Below are 24,107 nucleotides of genomic sequence, written 5' to 3' on the forward strand. Positions count from 1 at the left end.
CGGTACATTGAAAGATGCCCTGCTCGAGAACTACCTCAGGATGAAAGACTATTAGACCTTTTCATAGAGGGACTGCGAAATGACACGCTCAAGAAGGACTTGCACCTGAAAGCCTGTGTCACCTTTGAGCAAGTCACGAAATAGGCATTGTATCTTGTAGATAACTGCAAAGCATATGGGGAGGTGACTGAAGACACATATCAAGGGACTAGTAGCACCTCTTCAACTGCGAGTGAGTCCACGACAAAATCGGGAGGGCAAAACCCAACTGTATCGGACATTGATCGAGTGATCGAGGAAGTGATCAGGAGGATGAACCAAGGAAACAGGACGAACCCAAACACACGACAACCGCCCACCCAAAAATGCGATACTTTTGGAGTTGACCATCCAACCCAGTGGTGCAACCTTCAACAAAGGCCTGGAGCTAACGCACAGCGGATATTGAAATAGTGTGCTACAGAACAAAAATGGACAAACCATGAAACTCACAAATGTTTCTACAGTCCGAACTATGTTAGAGAGAGACAATACGGACCACCTGGAGGACAACAAAATCCACCCCCCCCAAGGTACCAAGTGGGGCCAAATAATGCAATCTTGGGTGAGGAGAAATCTCAACCGGTGTTGGGACATCAACCTCCTTTACCCCAAGAAAATAGGGCTATGGTAAGGATTTCTCAACCCATAGAACCACCATCTGATCAGAGTATGATCCAAGTAATCTCACACCTAGAAGATTCAGACAGTACTTATGAAAGGGAAAGTGATAGGAATGCATATGCTCCAGAGGGATATAATCCATGTATAATTCCAAAAGAAATGCCTGAGCCCTCATACATAGCACAACCAACCAAAAATCATTACCTGGTCGATGAGAATATGCTAATGTTTATGGAAAATTAGGGCTACAAACCTAGAGGCTACCCTCCTAGAACAGGACAACCAATAGGAGCTCCTCAAACTTCTCCACCACCTATAGGACCATGCTATGAATGCAGTGGGGATCACTGGGCTAGAGTGTGTCCAAACAAAGGAGAGCGGGTGAAATTTTTTGGATTTTGCAACGGATGCACGACAGACCATCTTATTCCACACTGCTCAAAAAACCCCGAAAATAAAGGAAAGGCAACCATGAACAAAATAGGGATTGTGCCAAGCTCAAGCGGATCAGAAACAGAACGGACTACTCCAATAAAAGCAGTCACCAGAGCTCAAGCACATGACGTAGCAAAGAGTGTCCCGGCCAGCCAAACAGAGATAGACAACTTGTCTGTCCGAACCCCTAGAAAATCCTGGAAGGCAAAAAGAAACAAGATGAAAGACAAAAGAGAAAAGGAAAAAATGGCATTGGAAACCAAATTGCAGAAAACGGAGGAACAACTTCAAAGGGAAAGAGGCCTTAATGGTAACAACGAGTCAAAGAAACCGTCGAAACTGCCATCCGGGGGGTCCTAGTAGACAAGGTGGTTGAACCCTTGGACGCAATTCTCAAAGCTTACGAAGCAAGGCTAAAGCCTAACCAAACCCAAGAAGATCGGTGGTTAATGTACCCTCATCCAGGGCATGAGAAAGAGAGGCTAAAGATGTGCAAAGAGCTCATTCAAGCCGCTCAAGCGCTTATGGAACCATCAGTTCCTACGACTCCAAAAATCGAGATACTCATACGAGAAAAGATTCGGGAGCTAGATGAGAGGGGAATTGAAGTGAATAACCTACCCAATCCGGTCGACGAAACACCTTTGGACACGAGGGTAGTAGCCAATACAACAGATGGAACGCATTCTCAGGTACCACCACCAATTCCGGAGGTAGAAGAACAATGGCCTCAAGAGCTATGGGAACAGATCAGGAATAGGAAGGTCGGGAGTGCCACACTTGTGTCAGCTCCTATCCCAAAAATCCACCTGGAGCATGAGCTCTACCCAAATGACATCCAATCATTGTATGGAGATGCAGGCACATCGATATCAGAAGACAGTAAAGCACAGTCATTGAAGACTTTACCTTCATTTATTGGTAACCCTGAAACTTGATCATCACAGGTAAGGAAAGTTCCAACTCAATGGAAAGCCAAGATGATGGACACTAAAACTCTTCATTAGCTGATGTCATCACCTATCCATTGTACACAGACTTTGTTAGAGTTTTTGAACATTAGAATGCATCTTTGGGAAGAGGTCGCAAAAAATTTGGGAAAAATAGGGCTTGTAATTCCTTCAACCGAGGTTTCTCGAAACGCGTTAAAAACACAACCCTCGAAGTAGACTAAACATGAGCCAATGCCAGTCAACAAGGTAGGGGATTATTGGTGAAGAAAAAATACTACCCTACCTGTAGAGTGCAAGGATGTAAAATCGATAGCGATATTGGATAGTGGAGCCAAAATTGTCATAGCCACCAAAGCAATGTGGAAAAAATGGGAAAAACCTGCTCTAAGAGAAATGAGAATGAAAGTTCAACTAGCAGAATGGTACCTGGAAAGACCTATTGGCATCTTGGAGCAGATTGTAGTAACCTCTAGTGAATTGCAAATGAACACACCTTTGCTATCATGAATTTCGATGAGAGCAGCAATTTCGACATCATTCTGGGCAGACCATTCATGTGTCAGCTCAAAATGGTCCAAGATTGGGGTTACGACTATATCTATCTGAGGAACAAGGATGCCACTACGAAAATTAGTGTCACCGATCATAGCTATAAAGACGTAGACAGAGCCCCAGGAGAAGACCTGCATTCCACAACTGACCAGGAAGGAGGAATACTGGCTTGGCTCCAGAACAAAGCTTACCAATGGACAGGAGAAGCTTCAGATTCGGGAAGTCTAAAAAAGGAAGACTGCATTCTTGATAGGAGTGCACAAGATGAAGCATACATACCAGAGCCTTCTCCAGAGGAGATATTCGAATCGTTTGGATGGCAACAAATACTAGCTACTCTTTATGTTTGTGTCAACGAAGTGACCCTCACCAAATTTTGTGATGAGGAAGGCTGCGATATCATTCCATTCTAGATGATGAATGTTCGCCTAACTTCGGAGACTCAGGAAGACGCACGTGACAAGGAAGGGATGGCCGAGTGCCGACACATAGTGGACAAAATCTATGTAAGGGACCTTGTCCAAATGAATGATGAAGAAGAGTTTCAAGATTCGACTGATAGGGCGCTAGAGGATAACGTGGACGATGAGATGTCCAGTAGCTCAAGCCAAAGCATCAAATAGAAGGATCGTCGAGTGATCTACTATGATTTTCCAAACCAAAACCCTCGAAGACAACGCAGGTTTTGAGATAAACACAGAAACAACCACAACAAGCACCATGAGGACCCGGTACCTCTGTTAACTGACAAAACGAAGTACTTGATATTAGTCGAAGTGACTGACTGCCTCAAGGACAGGATATCAAAGCGATACATGAAACATGACTCAACCAAAACATCATCAAAACATAAACCACAAAAAGAGAAACATACCGAAAAACCGTCTAAGTTGTCCAAAATGGAACGTAAAGTCAAATACAATGATTTAAAACGGGCATTGAAAGAAGTTTGGACAATTGAAATGGAAACTGACAAGGAATCAAATGATGATAAATTCGATGCACCATCCCACTATAAGAAATATACCATTCAGGATAGGAAGATAGTGGTGCAAAAATCCAAACGAGATCCCAAAGAACCAGGAACTTCATATAATGGGCCTGAAAACACGAAACGCATCAACTTAGCAGAACCCAGAGAGGATCCTCAACTGGCCTATATTGCCACGGACCTTACTGAACAGGAAGAGCAACTTCTAGTTGATACGCTCAGGCAATATAAAGATGTCTTCGCATGGTCTTACAAAGATCTAAAGGGGATAGATCCTGAGATATGTCAGCACATGATTCCCCTTAAGAGCGATGCCAGACCACGCAGACAACGTCCTTACACGTACAATGAAATTTTTGCACAGAAAATCAAGGAGGAAATAGACAAATTAAAGGACGTCGAGTTTATCTATGAGATTGAGCACACAGAGTGGGTGTCCCCGATTGTGGTGGTACCCAAAAAGAATGGCAATCCGCGGGTTTGTGTAAATCTCAAGCAAGTAAATGTAGCCACCATTAGGGATAACTATCCACTGCCAATAACTGATCATGTTATTGAGAGGGTAGCAGGGAAAGAGGCCTATAGTTTCTTGGATGGGTTCTCAAGCTACAACCAATTGGCGATTAGGACGGAAGATCAGCATAAGACCGCTTTTGTGATAGAGTGGGGTATATTTGCATATAGGGTAATGCCTTTCGGATTGACCTATGCCCAGCCACATTTCAAAGACTAATGACCCACGCATTCAAAGAATATCTCAGAAAATTTCTGGAGATCTACATGGATGATCTTTGTGTTCATTCTCACCGACGAAGTGACCACATCACTCATCTGGGTAAAGTATTTGAAAAATGCATAACGTATCGCATTTGATTAAACCCGAAAAAATATGCCTTCATGGTGAGACAAGGTAGAATTTTGGGCCACATAGTGTCAAAAAACGGCATTTCAACTAATCAAGAAAAGGTGAAGACAATTGCTGCACTACCAAGACCAACGAAGATAAAATAAGTGCAAGCATTTATGGGGCATTGTGGATACTACCAGCGATTCATATATATGTATGTTGTAATAGCCAAGCCATTGTACGCCCTTATCACTAAGTTTGAATGGATGGAGGAATGTGAGCATGCTTTCCAAAAATTGAAGCAACATTTGATTTCAGCTCCAATTTTGCAAGCCCCTGACTGGAGCAAAATCTTCCATGTCCATGTGGATGCGTCAGCTTATGCCATTGGGTGCATATTAGCCCAACCAAGAGAGAAGAAAATGGATTTTCCCATCTGCTACTCCAGTCGACAACTAAACAACGCAGAGCAAAATTATACCACTACAGAAAGAGAAGGCCTGGGAATGATCTATGTAGTCAAGAAATTTAGACACTACCTTCTAGCAAACAAGTTTGTCTTCTTCGTGGATCACCAAGCACTGCTATATCTAGTAAACAAACCTTGCAACACTGGAAGAATTGTTCGCTGGTTTATACTGTTGCTTGAGTTTGACTTCACGGTGGTTGTAAAAAAGGGGACCACACACCAGAGAGAAGATCATCTTTCACAACTATTTCATGGGGAAGCACCTGCAGGTGTCGATGATGAACTTCCTGATTCATATCTGTTTAACATAGAAATGGTTCCACGATGGAGCGAAGAGGTCATGCCACTGCTCACAATCGGCTCTTTGCAGATAGAAAGACAACCATCAATGATCCATCAAACACGCAATCTCATCCTTTTAGCAGGACGGCTATACAAACACGATAAGGATGGAATATTGAGACTATGTGTACAACCTGAAGATATCACCTACTACCTCAAACAAGCTCATATACAAAACACGGGGTTTCACACTAGTGAAATACAGACAGGCCAATGGTTACAAAGACTGGGCGTCTACTGGAATACAGTGTCCATAAATATGTAAAATCCTGCGACAAATGTATAATACAGCCACCAGTGGAACATGCCACAATGTTTCGAGTAGTACAAGTACCGAAATGCAGTGCTCACATCATTGAGTACTTGAAAAACAAAACCTTTCCAAAGGAATGGGACAAATCAAGAAGGAAAATTGTTGAGGAAGAGGCCAAACACTATCTACTCATTGCCAACCAACTGTATAGGTGGAGGAAAGACGAACAATTACAGGTGTGTGCTACGGAAAGCTAATATTACATCATCCTCGATCACGCACACACGGGACAACCCGAAGGACACTTCTCCGCTGATAAAATGGCAAAGCTAGTGCTAAACTCAGGTATATGGTGATCGACCCTATTCATGGATGCAACAACATACGTCAAACGATGTGACGAATGTCAATGCACAAAACCACCCATACGGAGAGATGACATGCCACTGAGGAAGATGATGGGAGTTCACGCTTTTGCCAAATGAGGCATTGACTTCATTAGTCCCATCAATCCTCCAGGATACAGGACACACGCACAATACATTATTGTAGCAACGGATTACATGGATGACGAAGTGGGCGGAAGCCAAAGCAACCCAAAAAAAATGATGCAAGGACTACAGCTCAGTTCCTTTGTGAAAATGTCTTTACGCGGTATGGACTACTAATCGAAATAGTAAGCGATAGAGGAACACACTTTGTGAACGACGTCATTGAGACTCTCCTTGAAAAAGTCATGGTGGTCCATCAAAAGTCAGCACCCTATCATCCGTAAGCCAACGGACAGGCAGAGACCACTAACAAAATCCTATGCACCATGCTCACCAAAATAGTTAGTGACTCAAGAAATGATTGGGATCAGAAATTACACACCGCTTTATGGGCTTACCGTGTAGCTTTTAAAACTTCCATTGGCACGACTCCCTTCAACCTGGTCTTCAGAATTAATGCGATACTACCATTGGAATTCCTAGTCAAATCCCTCAGGGTGGCAACACAATTAGGATGGACAGGGCCATGAGCTATCGGAGAGACTAGACACCCTAGAACAGTTAGATGAAACTAGACTCAAAGCGGTAGCTAGGATATATGCTCAAAAAAAAGCAAATGAAATCTTTTCATGATCGACACGTGATTAGTAAGGAGTTCTTGAAAGGGGATTACGTTCATGTACACCCTGAAACAGCACTCCAAGAAACTCAAAAAGTGAGGAATGGGGCCTTTTGTGATCCATGATATATCGCAAAGTGGTTCCGTTAAACTTGCAACATTGGCAGGAGAGGAGATTCTTGATTGGACGAGTGGTTGTAGGTTAAATAAATATCTTCTTCCACTGACACCAGACGAACTCGCAACACTCCATGCAGCAGCTCAACGCAGATGTCAAGCACAGGACATTCGGGAACAAGCACAGCAGGAGGCCATTCTCAAAATATTGAAACGCAGAGAACAATCAAACTTCCAGAGGAAAGAACAACAGGCAATGGCTAATCAGCCTGCTCCTATAGCATCCATACAAACGGCGACTACATGGTTAGGAGGAATGGATCTACATATTCAGTTACAACTTGTCGACGACACCACTAAAAGAGCATTAGTGGATACATGGGCCAGAGCTAACGTGGTTAAATACTCCACTTTCAGAAAATCACACAAGAACCTCTAATGCCAAACACTATGGGGTTCAAGGTCGCCAACAGAGGTACTATGGACAGTCTAAGCCACATAAATTTGCCAATCAACATTGATGGAACAATGTATCCACATCAATTTCATGTGGTCAAAGATCATCAACTCAACGAAGCAGTTATCCTAGGCGTGCCGTGGATGCGCACTTATCAGGAAACACCAAACTGGCAGGACAACACATTACACATCGAACATGAGGGCCAATCTTTAGCCACTCCATTCGTACAAATGGACTATAAATGGGAACCTCTACCTTCGCCACATGTGACAGCTTAGCAATCATCCATCACCAAGGTTACGAAAACATGGGTCAAGAAATCAATCATGGAAACCAAGCCCAGGCAATTGTTGATACCTAAACGCCAAATCAATAGCCGTAAACCTACATTGCCTACAAAAAATTTAAACCATCACGAATTGCCCACTATTGTTGTCAAACGGCCTAAAACGATGGACCACTCTCTTCGACATCCAACCACACTCAAATGGGTATGGCAACAGAAACAACATCACCTTCACAATGCCTCTTCAAGTGGATCCACCCCTCGAGAATTTCGATGGCGCAACCCAAAAAGTGCCAACAACCGACACCATCGGCAACATCAAAAAATTTGCAGTTCGTAGTCAAACACAGAGCACGCCTTCTACATTACTATTGTTTGGGCCACACAGCTTCCAAGGAACCTCACCACCAGCAGCCACACTGAACATATTGTTTATCACCTATCTCTTGCACAGCAATTTGTTTTCCTATGCATATCCTCCATAAGCATCATAGAGCCACACTATACGGCTACATAGACACGTGCTTTATTCCCATGCACTCTGACACAAGCTCGTCGCGGACGACTCACTTTAGGAAGGGGGGAAAGGCGGTTGGAGTACCACTTGTATATACCATTACTATCATCCTATTTCTTTTATTTTCTTTTCCTTTCTTTCCCGTTCCCTTAAAAACACAAGTTTTCGGAGCCTGACAGACTCTTAGTTGGCATAATCATGAGCCATACCGTCACGATCTAATACCAGAATAAGAGTATGTATATAAGGGAGGTGACACTAATTTTGGCTAATTTTGGTCGACTAATAATCATTGTAAATAATTTTCTTTTACAAAAACGCAAAAAATGACAGGTGATCAACAAAAAATTTATAAGTCGAGCCAGGAAAGTCAGAATCGACTTTGGAAAGCAAACGCCAAAACTTCAAAGCAAGGACTACAAACATGTCAAATATGGAAAAATTCAACACAAAATGAATTTTGGACCAACTTCTGAAGGATCAAAACTGCAGATCGGACGCCATGTGTAAACCGAGCGTCAGAATGACGAACGGTTTGAGCCGCAGGTGATGTGACCAACAAGATATGAGCAATGAAGGTAAGGATAAATGGGGCATTCCGGGTAGACTAGGATCATATAGTCAAAAAAGCGCAACAGAAGCTCATTTGCATTCACAGACACAGAGAGAGAGAGAGAGAGAGAGAGAGAGAGAGAGAGAGAGAGAGAGAGAGAGAGAGAGAGAGAGAGAGAGAGAGAGAGAGAGAGGAGCAAGGGTTTTTGGATTTGCTTCTGCCTGCTGTGACCACCTCGGTGGATCTCACTACACCAGATTTGATAGGTATGATCATTAACCTTGCAAGAGCATGTGTGTGTGACCCATACTGCATCAACAGTACCAAAACAACAAATCAAAGCAATACAAGGTCACAAAATCGGCAAACTCACAGGGCCAATGTGGGAGTCCAAAACCCATCAGAAATAAGAAAAAATTCATCAGTAGACCCCAACTGCCTGGCAGAATTAGCCAAGCTAAGAACAATAGGAAAAGGTGTTGGAACATGGATCGCGATCCATGTTCCCAAAACCTTAAAATCAAGGAAACTCCTACAGGAGCAACTATAGAGGCCCAGGAACAAAACCCCATGACTGTTTTTGCAAAATGCTTCCCAACATGGATCGCGATCCATGTACCTTTTTGCCAAATCAGGATCAAAGAGGTTCACTAGCTGGACAATGTACCAATAGTCCTGGGTTTGCAAAATGATCACAAACAATGCTCTAAAGATCATCAGATCCACCTGGATTTCTACAGTCAGTTTGTAAATGATCTTTTGGTCAAAAGTACTGCTAAAGTAATTTGAAAAACTTCAAACTTTCCTCGAAGTCTATCAAAAATCAATGGTAACCTAAAAAGGGTGATGGGATTAATACCAAGCAAAAGTATACTTGCAAAATGGTGAAACTTGCAAGATTCAGTCAAAGTCTGGGGAAACTTGCCAGGAAACCAAGAAAAGCTATGAACTACAGACCTCAACCATTAGAAATCAATGCAAGGGGAGATTTCAGGCAAAGCATGACTCCAAAAGTGGTGGCTAGAAACAGATTTGGTCAAAACATAAAAATAATGGCCATAAACTAAGAAATGGGGCAAACTATGGAAAAACATGTCCAAATTTGAAAAAATTTCACCAATGTACTAGGAAAACCTATAGGAACCAATGTGCACAAAAACTGTGTTCAAATGCTTCCCAATATGGATCGCGATCCATGTACCTTTTTAGCCAAAATAAGTAAAATCCATGCCATTTGATTCAACATGATCAAGAAATCCAAGCCATGAAGTGTCAAGCCATTTGAATCCCAAAAATCCACTTCCAAAAGCCAATATCTATGAATCTGTACCTGATTTTTAAAATTTAGCCCAAGTGTCAAACCATTGATCCAAATCCCAAACTTTTTGGACCAAGTCATAATAAAGATGAACCCTACCAGATAGTATCAGCAGTTTTCCAAAATGTTGCCCAACATGGATCGCGATCCATGTACCTTTAGATCTAAATCCAGAGAAAATGGCTCAGTAGCATCCCCATATGCCCAGAAACAACTTCCCAAAGTTAGCATTTTAAAAAGCTTTCCAACATGGATCGCGATCCATGTTCCTTTTTGCCAAAATCTATCTGTTTCATTACAGTTTTGTGCCTATAGTAATCCTAGGTGCACTGGTGAAATTTTGTCAAATTTGGAGTAGTTTTGATAGAGTTAAGCTCAATTTTTTATTTTATGGTCAAGTTTACACTTTCCTATAGCTTTGATCAATGGCTAAAATCTGATTTCACTTGCAAATTGGCAACAGGATGCCTCGAAGGAAAGCACAAAAGGAGTGGCATGTGGCACCCTATGAGATAACCACATCTCATCAAATAAGAAAGCTCACCTCACAGAACAAGTGCTTGAAGCAATTCCGGCAAACATTTTCATTGGAAGGTTCCAAGCCGCAGACGGAGAAATTGTAAAGGCCACCATCTTTCCCCTGGAAATGTGGACTTTGCACCAGAATCCAGAAGTGCAAGCAGGGGTCAGGTGTTTACAGCTCGACAATTTCTTAAGATTGCCTCCTTGGGGAACGGATTTCAGACGGGCTCACGAGCTCATAAGCACAATTGAGTACATTGGGGAAACAACTCTGACAGACAAGGACAGGGCAGTCGTTAAGGTAAAAATTACAGCTGAATTCATAAATGAAGCCCTCCATCTGCTGCAAGGGATGCACAACCTCTTGCAGAAAACAAAGGCCATCGACAATGATAAGGCCTTTTTGAAGCAACGTGGTCACAAGCTGACGTATCAGGACCTGATCTACTCAGAAACCGAGCTGTTATTGCATCTCATATCCCAGCATTTCAAGGTACAGAATCCACCTAGATATATTGAACCTTTGTTGCATATGGCAGTGGTGATGGCAATGGGTTTGGCTGAAGGCAGGGTGGTCAGTTGCGACTTTGGCAACTACCTCTTGACACCATTGTGGAAGGAAAAATAAATGGCGGTCAAAGAAGTAAAGCTTACATGAACGGAGGACCCATGCTCACACGAATATCCTATCAAGAATTGGGCATGATTGATGATCTACCACCTACCCAAGCACAAATTGACCTAGTCCACAGGTCCAAAAGACCCGTGAGACCAGTGGCAAGGCCTTCTACAAGACCGAATCCTGGAGTCAAACAAACCAGGCAAAGTGCACCTCTAAGCGATTCAGATAGTGAGGAAATAGAGTCGGATGCTCGGAGCAGCCAGGAGGATGGATCCAACCCATGGGATACTCCTTCTGACTACCAGTCTTAGGAGGAAGAGAAGGATACCCCTTACACCCTGGGATACACTCGATTAAAGAAAAAGGCTACACATTTGGCAGAAGCTATCCCCATCACTCATGCCCGGAGGACAATTGAAGAGGCACAGGCATTGAGGGAAAAGCTCCGCCAACAAAAGAAAGATCACCAACAAACCCAAGAGATAGAAGCAAATGACGAGAAAGAAGATGATGAAATCGAGAATGTTCCACTGATACGCAGGCAGACAGAGGCCTTGGAGAGGATCAAGCAACAAAAGAGGAAGGAAGCTGAAGAGAAATGAGAAATTGACAGTGCCATGCGGCAAAGAATTCACAATGAGCTCAAACAAAAGATGGAGCAGCGGCAGCAAGAAGAATCAAAGAAGCAACGCGTCGACCGATGATTTAGAATCATCTGACGAATCTGGAAAAAGTAAAGAGGAGAAAAGTCTCTCGCAAGGAGAGGGACAACACGAGACATGGGAAGGACAAGATCAAGACCTCAGCCTGCCCAAGGATGCTGAGACAGTTTCAGAGAGGTCACAATAAGAGAAAGGGGAAAGTGCAGAACAGTCCGATCAAAGAGCAGACGAAAAGCAGACGGAACAACAAGGCAATCAACAAATGGAATCACAGACAAAGCCTGACACGACCTCTGATGCAATAGAGGGTTTAAAACAAAAGGAAAAGCAAGCTGAAGTGGTCGAGCATTCAGATCAGCAGGGACCAAGAACGCAACGCACTCAAGCGGCCATAAAAGAAGGAGCAGAGTTGGTTAGCTCCTTTGATATGGACAGTCACCTAGAGCATATCAAAATTTAATTCCAATGTCAAAGAGCTCTTTATAACCTCAGGGAGTTGGACTTGGAAGATAACAAAAAGGAGGTATCTTAAACAGCAGCAGAATCCGTGCAATTGAAGCAACAAATAGAGGCACTAAAGAACGCACAAGTCCAGCGCAATCAGAGTTGCAGAGAGAAAGAGAGAATGCAAGCTACTATTATAAAGAAGTGCAGCAATTCAATGAGGCGAATTCAGCTTTCCAGATCGAACAACAACGCCTCAAGGAGGAGCTTACCAGGGAAAAGGAACAGAATGAGAAGCTACAAGGCTCGTATGCCGTGGTTAGCAGGTCTCTCACTCAACTATTGGCAATACAGGAGACACCCTCCTCTTCGACTATGCATGCAGGCTCTACTTCCTTGATCCAGGAGATCAAGGAGTTAAAAGAAGCCCTAAAACAAGAAAAATATGATAGACAGATCATGACAACAGGTCATAGAGCCCTACAGTAGACAAAGGATGAGGAAATTGAAGACTTGAAAAAGTAGTTGGTTGAGGCAAGAAAGGAAGTAGAGGATCTGAAAGCCAGTCAAACAAAGGATCAGTCGGACAGAGGAGAATTTGAGCAGGGAGAAAGATCATATCACTTTGAGTTTGAAACTCAACAAATAACAACTACAAGCACTGGAAAAGGCATGCAAGAGTCTGTAGATCCAACCACAACATCCACCTCGGAGTCGGCCAAAGATGAAGGCCAAAGATGAAATTCAACGTTGGATCTCAGAAGTCAAAGACCCGTCGCACAAGGCATATTTGCAATATGAATTGAAAGTGTTGGAATTAGTTACCCTCCTCATGATCACTCGAGATGAGGTTTTAAAAAATTTTGGGCATGAAATGATCGCTCTACTATTGATGCGGCAAGAGGTTCGATTATGGCAGCAAAAGATGCTCCCAGAAATTGAACCAAACAGCAGAGGGGATTACAAAGAGGTCCCAATTACATCTCTTCAGATTGAAACAATCCTTGACAATCAACCCCTCTGGAGAAAGAAATGGTTCGATCAACGACTGACTAACAAAACGTATTACAAGAATGCGCCCCAACATCTTAGGATCGACCCCACTTACTATCCAATCAATAGACTGCGATCTTGGGGCAGTTTTTACAGTTGGCAAAGCAAAAGACCGGAAGTGTTGAACTACCCTATAATAGCCAAGACGATCAATAACAACCCCCCATCAAAGAATTACATGGTTCAAACTCTAAAAGGAGTCATCAATATGATGAAGGAGATCCCAGATCTCACTTGCCAGATGCTGGTAAAGATTACCAAAATGCTCATCACGTGCATTACAGCCTTTAGAGACATTGAAGTGGTTGAGCATCCATGGCAGGTATTTGTCGAGGGCAATGGGGCATCTGCTGAAACATGGAGACAAAAATCCCCAACAGAAATATTATCATGGGATTATATGCAAGAGTCATGTTTCTGCCATCTCAATACATGCAGACCTTCGAAGAAGCTTTCATAACAAGTTTCTTCGAAGTGGACTCTTCCATATTCAATCCAGTGACGAGAGATCTGACAACTTGTCTGTAAGGTCTCTGACCCCAACCAAAAAGAGCACCCTTGTACCATGAAATGATCATAATGGAAAAAAGTTACTATTTTTAGCAGTTTTTCAGATTCTGTCAGTGCCATGATGTTTAGAATGTTATAAAGCTTCAAAATGTGAATTAAAATAATTTTTGTGAAAATTTTCCAAAAATAGTAAGTTTTTGGTCACCCGACCCATCCAGTCTCGACCGTCTCGAAAAACTGCACCCGTACCCCAAATTTGAAAAAAATGCATTTTCGGACCCCGGGGGCTGCTAAATATGGCAGGTACTTGGGCCAGTATGGCTTAGTTAGAGCTTCGTATGGCAATTTACGGCATCAAAATCCGATTCGTATGACCCGTTTTAGCCTAGAACCAAATTTCCTAAAAATTGTCCGGGGAGGTACCGGGGGCCCGGGACTGTGTGGGAACAGGTCCCAGGCCACTCCAGATCATCTTTAGCAGCTAGGGGGCGCCCTCTTGCTTTGTGGGAGTCTTGGGAAAGCTGCCAAGCCTGCAACTCAGTCTCAGAACCAGTTAACCAAGCCAACCTGACACTTGGTGGGCAGAGAACTGGACTTGCCATGCTTAACTGGAGAAGCTCCCAGATGCATTTAGCAACCCAGATCGATTTTCAGCTTGTAAGAGCCTATTTAAAGACCTGCACACACACACACACACACACACACACACTTATGATCACACACACACACAGTGCATACACACACACCCACATACATTGGGGAGGTGCTGCCGAATCACACACCTATTGAAGAAGAAGCTAGGAGGGAGGTGCTGCCGAATTTTCATCTCAAGAGGCTCGATTAGATCAGAAAATCGAGAAGATTACTAGCTCTTAATCACGGTAACGACAGTTAAATTAATGCTATCTGTAAATTCCTTTCTCTACCATCAAAATTTCTCGTACATTATGCCTATTCCTAGTCGAAAATCTCTATGACTACTCTCTAAATTCTCCTTATTCGTACTTTATTATGTAATCATCATTCCATAGCTGAATTATCAGCCATTCTTCACTCTTGATTAATGATTAGAGCATAATTATCAGAATCTTCTCTCTCTAGATAGCATAGTAATTAATCGGTAAGCTAGTATTTGTGCAGATTGAAGAGAATCACTATTGTAATCACTCATTAACATTGCAGCTTAATTGAATTCATTTTTCTTATGCATTAAGACGTGATTAAGGAGAAATTAATCCGTCACTAAGTCTCTAAGAATTGGGTTTTCCTCACACATATGCATAGGGTAAATCTGCATCATCTAATTGCTAGGAAATAGTTTAATCATACTTAATCCAATTCCCTGGTAATTCTAATAGTGAAATCTTAATTATTCTTGATCATGCAAGCCGAATAATTATCTTAGAGACGGTTCCCATAGGATTACGTGCCATCCTTAATGATTGCTTATGAAAGAAATCTAGACTCTCATATAGGAGGGATTAATTGATGTCACTAATCTACCCATTGGACTGTTATGATGCTTGTGAAACTTAGCTTTTTCTCCAAGCTAATCATTTAAAGTAGTGAGAAATGGCCCCGGTTAAGAGGATGCGCTTCGGTGGTGCCCATGATCGCGAAGCAGGAACGAGCAATGTCAACGGAAAGGGGGAAGACCCCCATGGACGAGCAAATACCGGCCATCTCACGGGCCATCGATGAAGAAGTGGAAGAGGTAGATCATATTTTTATTCAAGTTGTTTAAATTAACATTGCATACGCTAGTTAGGAATGCTCATATCCCCAAACATGTTGGAGAAATCCGACGGAAACCTCGGCATTGAAATCATTATACATTAAGTTCTAAAGTAGGAAGGTAATGTTTGATGGGTATGCTGTTTGCAAGAGGAAAGAATGTTTGCTAGGGAAGATTTAGCTCGACATGTTCATTTTATTTCCAATGTTGAATCAGTCCTGACCCCCCTACTGATCACAGGGGGCAGAGTTCCTCGTTAGGACTCTTGAATCCACGACTTGCTTTCTATGCGGTGGATACCCACGACTTGCTTTCTATGCGGTGGGAACCCACGTCTTGCTTTCTATGCGGTGGGAGTGTCCATGACGTGCTTTCTATGCGGTGGACATACCTAGTTGTATGGGCAGCTAGGCGACAACGGGAGGAGTGAACTCTCGCTGGAGGGGGGATGTTGTACCTCCAGAACATTGGAATTTTTATGAATAAGTTTGAGTAGAATTTTTACTAGAATTCTGTTTTGGTGTTGTTTGCAATACTGGTTGAAGGGCTGTTTTAACGAACCATGTGATTCGGAATTAAACAAGGAATATTTATGTTGAACAACCTTTGTGGTAGTAATTAGGTCACCGAAGAAGTGTGAGTGTGGGGGTGGAAAGTGGGGGCTTGGCTCAGGTTGCCAATGCCTACGAGATGGGTGGTCCCGATTGGTCGGGAACTCTCTATCCCCATAGTGCTTACTCGATATTAGTAACGCTCATTGCCCCTAGAGCGGGGAATTCTCGAGAGTACGTGCCTCTGAAACATGGGGAAAAAGGCACTCGAGGCTTCTCTCCTCTTGGAAGGTGGGTCATAGGATCGCTAGATAGTTAAGTACGCTTCCCCTGCGAGGTGGAGCTAGATCTCTTTGCTAGTAGGCTCGAACTCGACTCACTTTGTGATGAGAGATCGTCCGCTAGTCGAACCCTGAACCATTTTGTTTGCTTCCGCTATAGATCTAGTGGCCATCAGGTTTACCATCAGATCCGTTGTTTGATACGACGGGGTGGGGACCTCACACCTGGTATCAGAGCCTAGGTTACGCTAGGAAAATAAAGTCGTATTGTTTGAACATTTAAAAGGAACTGAAAGTATATAGGTAGTTGATCCGAATTCCTTGCATTGGTGTTGCAGGAAGACCCCGTGCTCGAATATCGGAAGTTCCAAGTGTTTGAGCTTATTTATGAGCAAGCTCGAAGATCCCCAGTTTACCAGTTCAGGCGAGATGTCATGGAGATACTGTTGAAGGCTTATACGCCACACTCCACTCGCATTGACAAAGGATGGGAACTTGATTGGACATTTCCAGGAGGGGTTTACTACATCAATGCTCGGAAGCTAGGATGCCTGGCTACCGACTTGAAGAAGATACGTTGGGGAGAAGAGTTGAGAGTAATAGAGATATTCTACTTGGTGCCCACACGATTGGATCAGACTGTTTCGGGCAACTCCAACCAAACCATCAACGACTGGCTCTTGGAGAAGGTCACCAATGTGATTCCAGCAAACCGAGTCAAGACCTTTGGATTACTGAAAGCGGAATTCCGGCCCGACATCTTAGTTTATTATCCCCTCAAGAATGTGTACAAGAACTATTACACGAATGAAGTAGTGCATCATGTCAACACTATTTCCTAGGCGTATGTTATACGCAAATCCATAAAGCCATGTAATAAGCGGTCATCAGTCATTCTAAACCTTGAGGAGTTTCGATTGTAATAAATTTCCATCAATAAAGTGCTTTTTGTCTCTGAACCTCTGTCTCTTGATAAAGTGGAATTTTGAATTTTATTAAAGTCTCGTGTCTATCTTGAAATTCAAGTAATGGTATCAAGAATTTTGTATAACCCATGTAGGTACCGCCTGTTGCTCTGTACTCGGCAGCGCAAGAGAAGAAGCTCCTCCTTAAGCAAGCCCAACCTCCGATCTTTAAGGGTGAGGGGGCAAATGTGGAGAGAGATGCGGAAGTATGGATGGAAGCCATGGACGATTACTTTGAAGCTGCGGGAACCCAACCCGTAAATCAAACCATGCTTGCGATGTTCCGCCTGACTGGCGATGCCAAGATATGGTGGAAGCAACATTGCAGGGACATGGATATTAAGGGATCTTCCCAGTCCTGGGAAGACATCAAAGCTGCGATAATGGGACGTTATTTACCACCTGCCTATAGGACCTTGAGAATGAACGAATTCTTTTCACTTCGGCGGCTGAATTCAACGGTCGAAGAATACTATGCAAAGTTTGTCACTCTTCGGAGATATGCTCCTAAGATGACCTTGGAACAACAGGTGGCAAGGTTCTGTCAAGGACTAATCGATCCCTTGAACACTCGGCTGGAGGCTCTCAGACCGTCAACACTTCAGGATGCCTTGTTGAGGGCTAAACCTCTAGCTCTCGAAGTACAAAAGGCTAATCAGAATAGGAGGAATAATTGGGAAAAGAGGGCAAGGAACACTGCTTGGGACAACAGACTAGCCAACCAAACCTATAACCAGTGCCCTATTGTGGCTACCACCACAACCATGGAGTTCCCTGATGTTCGATGCTATGGTTGCGGCGAGCATGGACACTACAGATCCAATTGCCCCAGGAACATTCATGCGACCAACGCCAATGCCATACCCTTGAATAACTGTGGGCGTGGCCAAGCTAATGGAAGAGGAGGACGCGGAAGAATGAACAGAGGGCGAGGGCGTGGAGCTACCGCCAGAGTGAATGCCGCAGTAGTTCAACCAACTGTGGGTGATGAAGCAGTGGAGAGAGCAACCCTGCATGCTGCAATTGACAATTCCAATGGTTGCGAGCAATATGCAGTCATTCATACGCCAAGATCTCTCAGAGGTGAACAAGTTAACTTCCTTATAGATTGTGGCAGTACTCTTTCATTTCTTCCACCCAGATGCATGAGAAAGCTTAAGCTAGATAAGTATCCGTCAAGCAAACTAGTTGTCGAGTTAGCAAACGGCAAGGAGGTAGTATCTCAACACTCTGCAGGCAAAATTGACTTTGATTTAGGGGGACACCCAACTTCTGCCCAATTTCGAACCCTACCCTTAGGATTCTTTGATGGGATATTAGGGATGGACTGGCTAAAGCAAAATAGGGCCCACATACATTGTGCACAAGGGAATTTTACCTTTACAGATAACTTGGGTAATGAAGCCTTAATTCAGGGGGAAAATGGGAGACCTAAGGCTACTCTAGTTAAGGCCAGCAGACTTTTGAAGGGACTAAGGAAGGGTCGGCAAATATATGCAGTTAAACTCAATAAGGTGGACCAATCAGATACCTCACTTCGACCAGACTGGCTGAGGGAATATGATGACGTATTCCCCGAGGACCTTACGAATCTTCCACCACACAGAGAGGTAGATCATGAGATTGAGACTATCCCTGGGTGTGAACCTATCTCAAAAAGACCTTATAAAATGTCACTTCCGGAGGCCATCGAACTCAAAGAACAACTTAGGCAACTCATTGAGCAAGGATTCATTCGACCCAGTACTTCTCCTTGGGGTGCTCCAGTTCTTTTCCAAAAGAAGAAGGATGGGACCTTAAGGCTATGCATAGACTATCGTGGACTGAACCAGGTAACTGTCAAGAACAAGTATCCAATTCCAAGGATTGACGAACTTTTGGACAGACTCCACGGTGCCAAAATATTTACAAAGATAGATCTAAGGTCAGGATATTACCAAATCAGGATCAAGGAATCAGATATTCCGAAGACAGCTTTCAATACTAGGTATGGGCACTACGAATTCACAGTAATGTCTTTTGGTCTAACAAATGCTCCTGCAAGCTTCAATCGACTTATGCAGGATATTTTTAGACCTTACCTGGATGATTTTGTCTTGGTTTTCTTTGATGACATTCTAGTCTATTCTAAGAATGAAGCAAATCACAAGGAACATGTTCGCAAAGTACTTGATCTCCTTCGAGAACACCAGCTTTACGCTAAGGAGAGCAAGTGCACTTTCTGCTCACCAAAGGTCAACTATCTTGGATTTGTCATTTCGGCTGAAGGGATTTCAGTAGACCTAGACAAAGTCAAGGACATCGTTGACTGGCCTCAACCATCCACTGTCAGCGAAGTAAGGGGATTTCTTGGAATAACGGGATGGTACAAGATTTTTGTCAAGGATTATGCACGTATTGCTGCACCTTTGACGGAACTCCTGAAGAAAGGAATGAGGATCGATCGGAAGACCGAGCACGAGTCTAGCTTTGCTAAGCTAAAAGAATTCTTGGTCTCAGCTCCTATTTTAAAGCTTCCAGACTTCAGTAAAGAATTTGAAGTAGCGACAGACGCTAGCAAATTCGCTCTAGGTGGAGTTCTTACTCAAGAAGGAAGACCGGTGGCATATACTTCGCGAAAGCTGAGAGATCATGAGAAGAATTATCCCACTCATGATCTGGAACTTTTAGCAGTTATACATGCAATGAAGTTATGGAGACATTATCTTCTTGGACGCAAGTTTCAGTTGGTTACAGACCACAAGAGTTTAAAGTGGATTTTTACTCAACCCATTCTCAATATGCGACAACGGCGATGGATAGAGCTATTACAGGAATATGACCTCGACATAAAGTATAGACCAGGGAAGGAAAACGCAGTTGCAGATGGTCTTAGACGAAAATCCTTTCTCGGAGCTATCTCTATTCCAAATAACCCTATCTGGGATAGAATCAAAGAAGCATCCCTTGAAGATCCAGAGTACCAACGTATGGCTTCATTAGTCTAGCAAAATAAGATGCCTGAAGCGAAAGATTACTCTCTTATGGGAGGATGTCTTTACTACAGACATAGACTCTGTGTACCCAGAGACCCAGCTTTAAAGAAGGCCATTCTATATGAAGCACACGATAGCCCTACATCCGGACACCCAGGCTATGCTAAAACTCTTCACGCCGTCAGAAGGAGTTATTTCTGGTCTGGAATGAAAGGAGACATACTTCGCTATGTGAGGCAATGTCTTTCTTGTCAACGGATAAAGGCCGAAAGGATCAAATTACCAGGGCAACTTCAACCTCTTGACATACCCCAGATGAAGTGGGAATGCATCAGTATGGATTTTGTTACAGGGTTACCTTCTACAAGGGGTTATGATTCTGTTTTCGTGGTTGTGGACATGCTCACAAAAGTGGCTCATCTAATATCCGTAAAGACAACCTTTACTGCTTCAGATATTAGTCGGGTATTCATCAAGGAGATTTTTAGGTTACATGGTCTACCCAAACGTATTGTCAGTGATAGAGATGCCAAGTTTACATCAAAATTTTGGACCTCTCTTTTCCAATCTATTGGGTCACAATTAGCCTTCAGCACAGCATATGATCCGCAGACTGACGGGCAAACCGAAAGAGTTAATCAAGTCATTGAGGACATTCTCAGAGCCTATTGTTCGCAAGAACCAAAGAAGTGGTTACAATATCTACCTTTGGTAGAATATGCTTATAACTCTTCCGAACACAGAAGCATTGGAATGTCACCTTTCAAAGCTCTTTATGGACAGGACTGCTTAGCACCACTGAACTTTTCAGATCCAACCATCAGAGTCGAAGCCTCTAGAAAGATGTTAGAAGATATGGAAGCCCAGACTAGAGCCATTCGCCAGGACATTCAGGCAGCTCAGGATAGGCAGAAGCACTATGCAGATAAGGATCGTTCGGAAAGGACTTTCAAAGAAGGGGATAAAGTTTTTCTGCGAGTCCAACCTAAGAAAAGCAACTTATCGCTAGGCAGATATAAGAAGCTTAGCCCAAGATATTGTGGACCATTCGAGATCATTAAGGTTGTAAGTGACCAGGCCTACAAGCTAAAGTTACCTGCAAACTTGAAGGTTCATGATGTATTCCATGTCAGCTTACTCAAACCCTATATTCCCAATCCCGATCAATTCCTGGACTCAGATCAGATAGTCATGCCAGCACAAGGAGTTCTCGAGCTCCAACCTGACTATGTACTTGAAACAAGGGAAAGAAAATTACGCAACAGAACTATCACGGAGCATCTGGTAAAGTGGAAGGATTACCCTGAAGAAGATTCAACTTGGGAAGACGAATCGACTCTCTTAAAAGATTACCCAAACACATTCTTGAGATGAGGAAATCTCAAATTTTTCACGTTGGGGAGGTTGTAAGGTCTCTGACCCCAACCAAAAAGAGCACCCTTGTACCATGAAATGATCATAATGAAAAAAAGTTACTATTTTTAGCAGTTTTCCAGATTCTGTCAGTGCCATGATGTTTAGAATGTTATAAAGCTTCAAAATGTGAATTAAAATAATTTTTGTGAAAATTTTCCAAAAATAGTAAGTTTTTGGTCACCCGACCCATCCAGTCTCGACCGTCTCGAAAAACTGCACCCGTACCCCAAATTTGAAAAAAATGCATTTTCGGACCCCGGGGGCTGCTAAATATGGCAGGTACTTGGGCCAGTATGGCTTAGTTAGAGCTTCGTATGGCAATTTACGGCATCAAAATCCGATTCGTATGACCCGTTTTAGCCTAGAACCAAATTTCCTAAAAATTGTCTGGGGAGGTACCGGGGGCCCGGGACTGTGTGGGAACAGGTCCCAGGCCACTCCAGATCATCTTTAGCAGCTAGGGGGCGCCCTCTTGCTTTGTGGGAGTCTTGGGAAAGCTACCAAGCCTGCAACTCAGTCTCAGAACCAATTAACCAAGCCAACCTGACACTTGGTGGGCAGAGAACTGGACTTGCCATGCTTAACTGGAGAAGCTCCCAGATGCATTTAGCAACCCAGATCGATTTTCAGCTTGTAAGAGCCTATTTAAAGACCTGCACACACACACACACACACACACTTATGATCACACACACACCCACATACATTGGGGAGGTGCTGCCGAATCACACACCTATTGAAGAAGAAGCTAGGAGGGAGGTGCTGCCGAATTTTCATCTCAAGAGGCTCGATTAGATCAGAAAATCGAGAATATTACCAGCTCTTAATCACGGTAATGACAGTTAAATAAATGCTATCTATAAATTCCTTTCTCTACCATCAAAATTTCTCGTACATTATGCCTATTCCTAGTCGAAAATCTCTATGACTACTCTCTAAATTCTCCTTATTCGTACTTTATTATGTAATCATCATTCCATAGCTGAATTATCAGCCATTCTTCACTCTTGATTAATGATTAGAGCATAATTATCAGAATCTTCTCTCTCTAGATAGCATAGTAATTAATCGGTAAGGTAGTATTTGTGCAGATTGAAGAGAATCACTATTGTAATCACTCATTAACATTGCAGCTTAATTGAATTCATTTTTCTTATGCATTAAGACATGATTAAGGAGAAATTAATCCGTCACTAAGTCTCTAAGAATTGGGTTTTCCTCACACATATGCATAGGGTAAATCTGCATCATCTAATTGCTAGGAAATAGTTTAATCATACTTAATCCAATTCCCTGGTAATTCTAATAGTGAAATCTTAATTATTCTTGATCATGCAAGCCGAATAATTATCTTAGAGACGGTTCCCATAGGATTACGTGCCATCCTTAATGATTGCTTATGAAAGAAATCTAGACTCTCATATAGGAGGGATTAATTGATGTCACTAATCTACCCATTGGACTGTTATGATGCTTGTGAAACTTAGCTTTTTCTCCAAGCTAATCATTTAAAGTAGTGAGAAATGGCCCCGGTTAAGAGGATGCGCTTCGGTGGTGCCCATGATCGCGAAGCAGGAACGAGCAATGTCAACGGAAAGGGGAAGGCCCCCATGGACGAGGAAATACCGGCCATCTCACGGGCCATCGATGAAGAAGTGGAAGAGGTAGATCATATTTTTATTCAAGTTGTTTAAATTAACATTGCATACGCTAGTTAGGAATGCTCATATCCCCAAACATGTTGGAGAAATCCGACGGAAACCTCGGCATTGAAATCATTATACATTAAGTTCTAAAGTAGGAAGGTAATGTTTGATGGGTATGCTGTTTGCAAGAGGAAAGAATGTTTGTTAGGGAAGATTTAGCTCGACATGTTCATTTTATTTCCAATGTTGAATCAATCCTGACCCCCCTACTGATCACAGGGGGCAGAGTTCCTCGTTAGGACTCTTGAATCCACGACTTGCTTTCTATGCGGTGGATACCCACGACTTGCTTTCTATGCGGTGGGAACCCACGTCTTGCTTTCTATGCGGTGGGAGTGTCCATGACGTGCTTTCTATGCGGTGGACATACCTAGTTGTATGGGCAGCTAGGCGACAACGGGAGGAGTGAACTCTCGTTGGAGGGGGGATGTTGTACCTCCAGAACATTGGAATTTTTATGAATAAGTTTGAGTAGAATTTTTACTAGAATTCTGTTTTGGTGTTGTTTGCAATACTGGTTGAAGGGCTGTTTTAACGAACCATGTGATTCGGAATTAAACAAGGAATATTTATGTTGAACAACCTTTGTGGTAGTAATTAGGTCACCGAAGAAGTGTGAGTGTGGGGGTGGAAAGTGGGGGCTTGGCTCAGGTTGCCAATGCCTACGAGATGGGTGGTCCCGATTGGTCGGGAACTCTCTATCCCCATAGTGCTTACTCGATATTAGTAACGCTCATTGCCCCTAGAGCGGGGAATTCTCGAGAGTACGTGCCTCTGAAACATGGGGAAAAAGGCACTC

The sequence above is a fragment of the Adiantum capillus-veneris genome, chromosome 22 (genome assembly GCF_014529385.1).
Source record: "Adiantum capillus-veneris isolate H3 chromosome 22, ASM1452938v2, whole genome shotgun sequence".
Lineage (NCBI taxonomy): Eukaryota > Viridiplantae > Streptophyta > Polypodiopsida > Polypodiales > Pteridaceae > Adiantum > Adiantum capillus-veneris.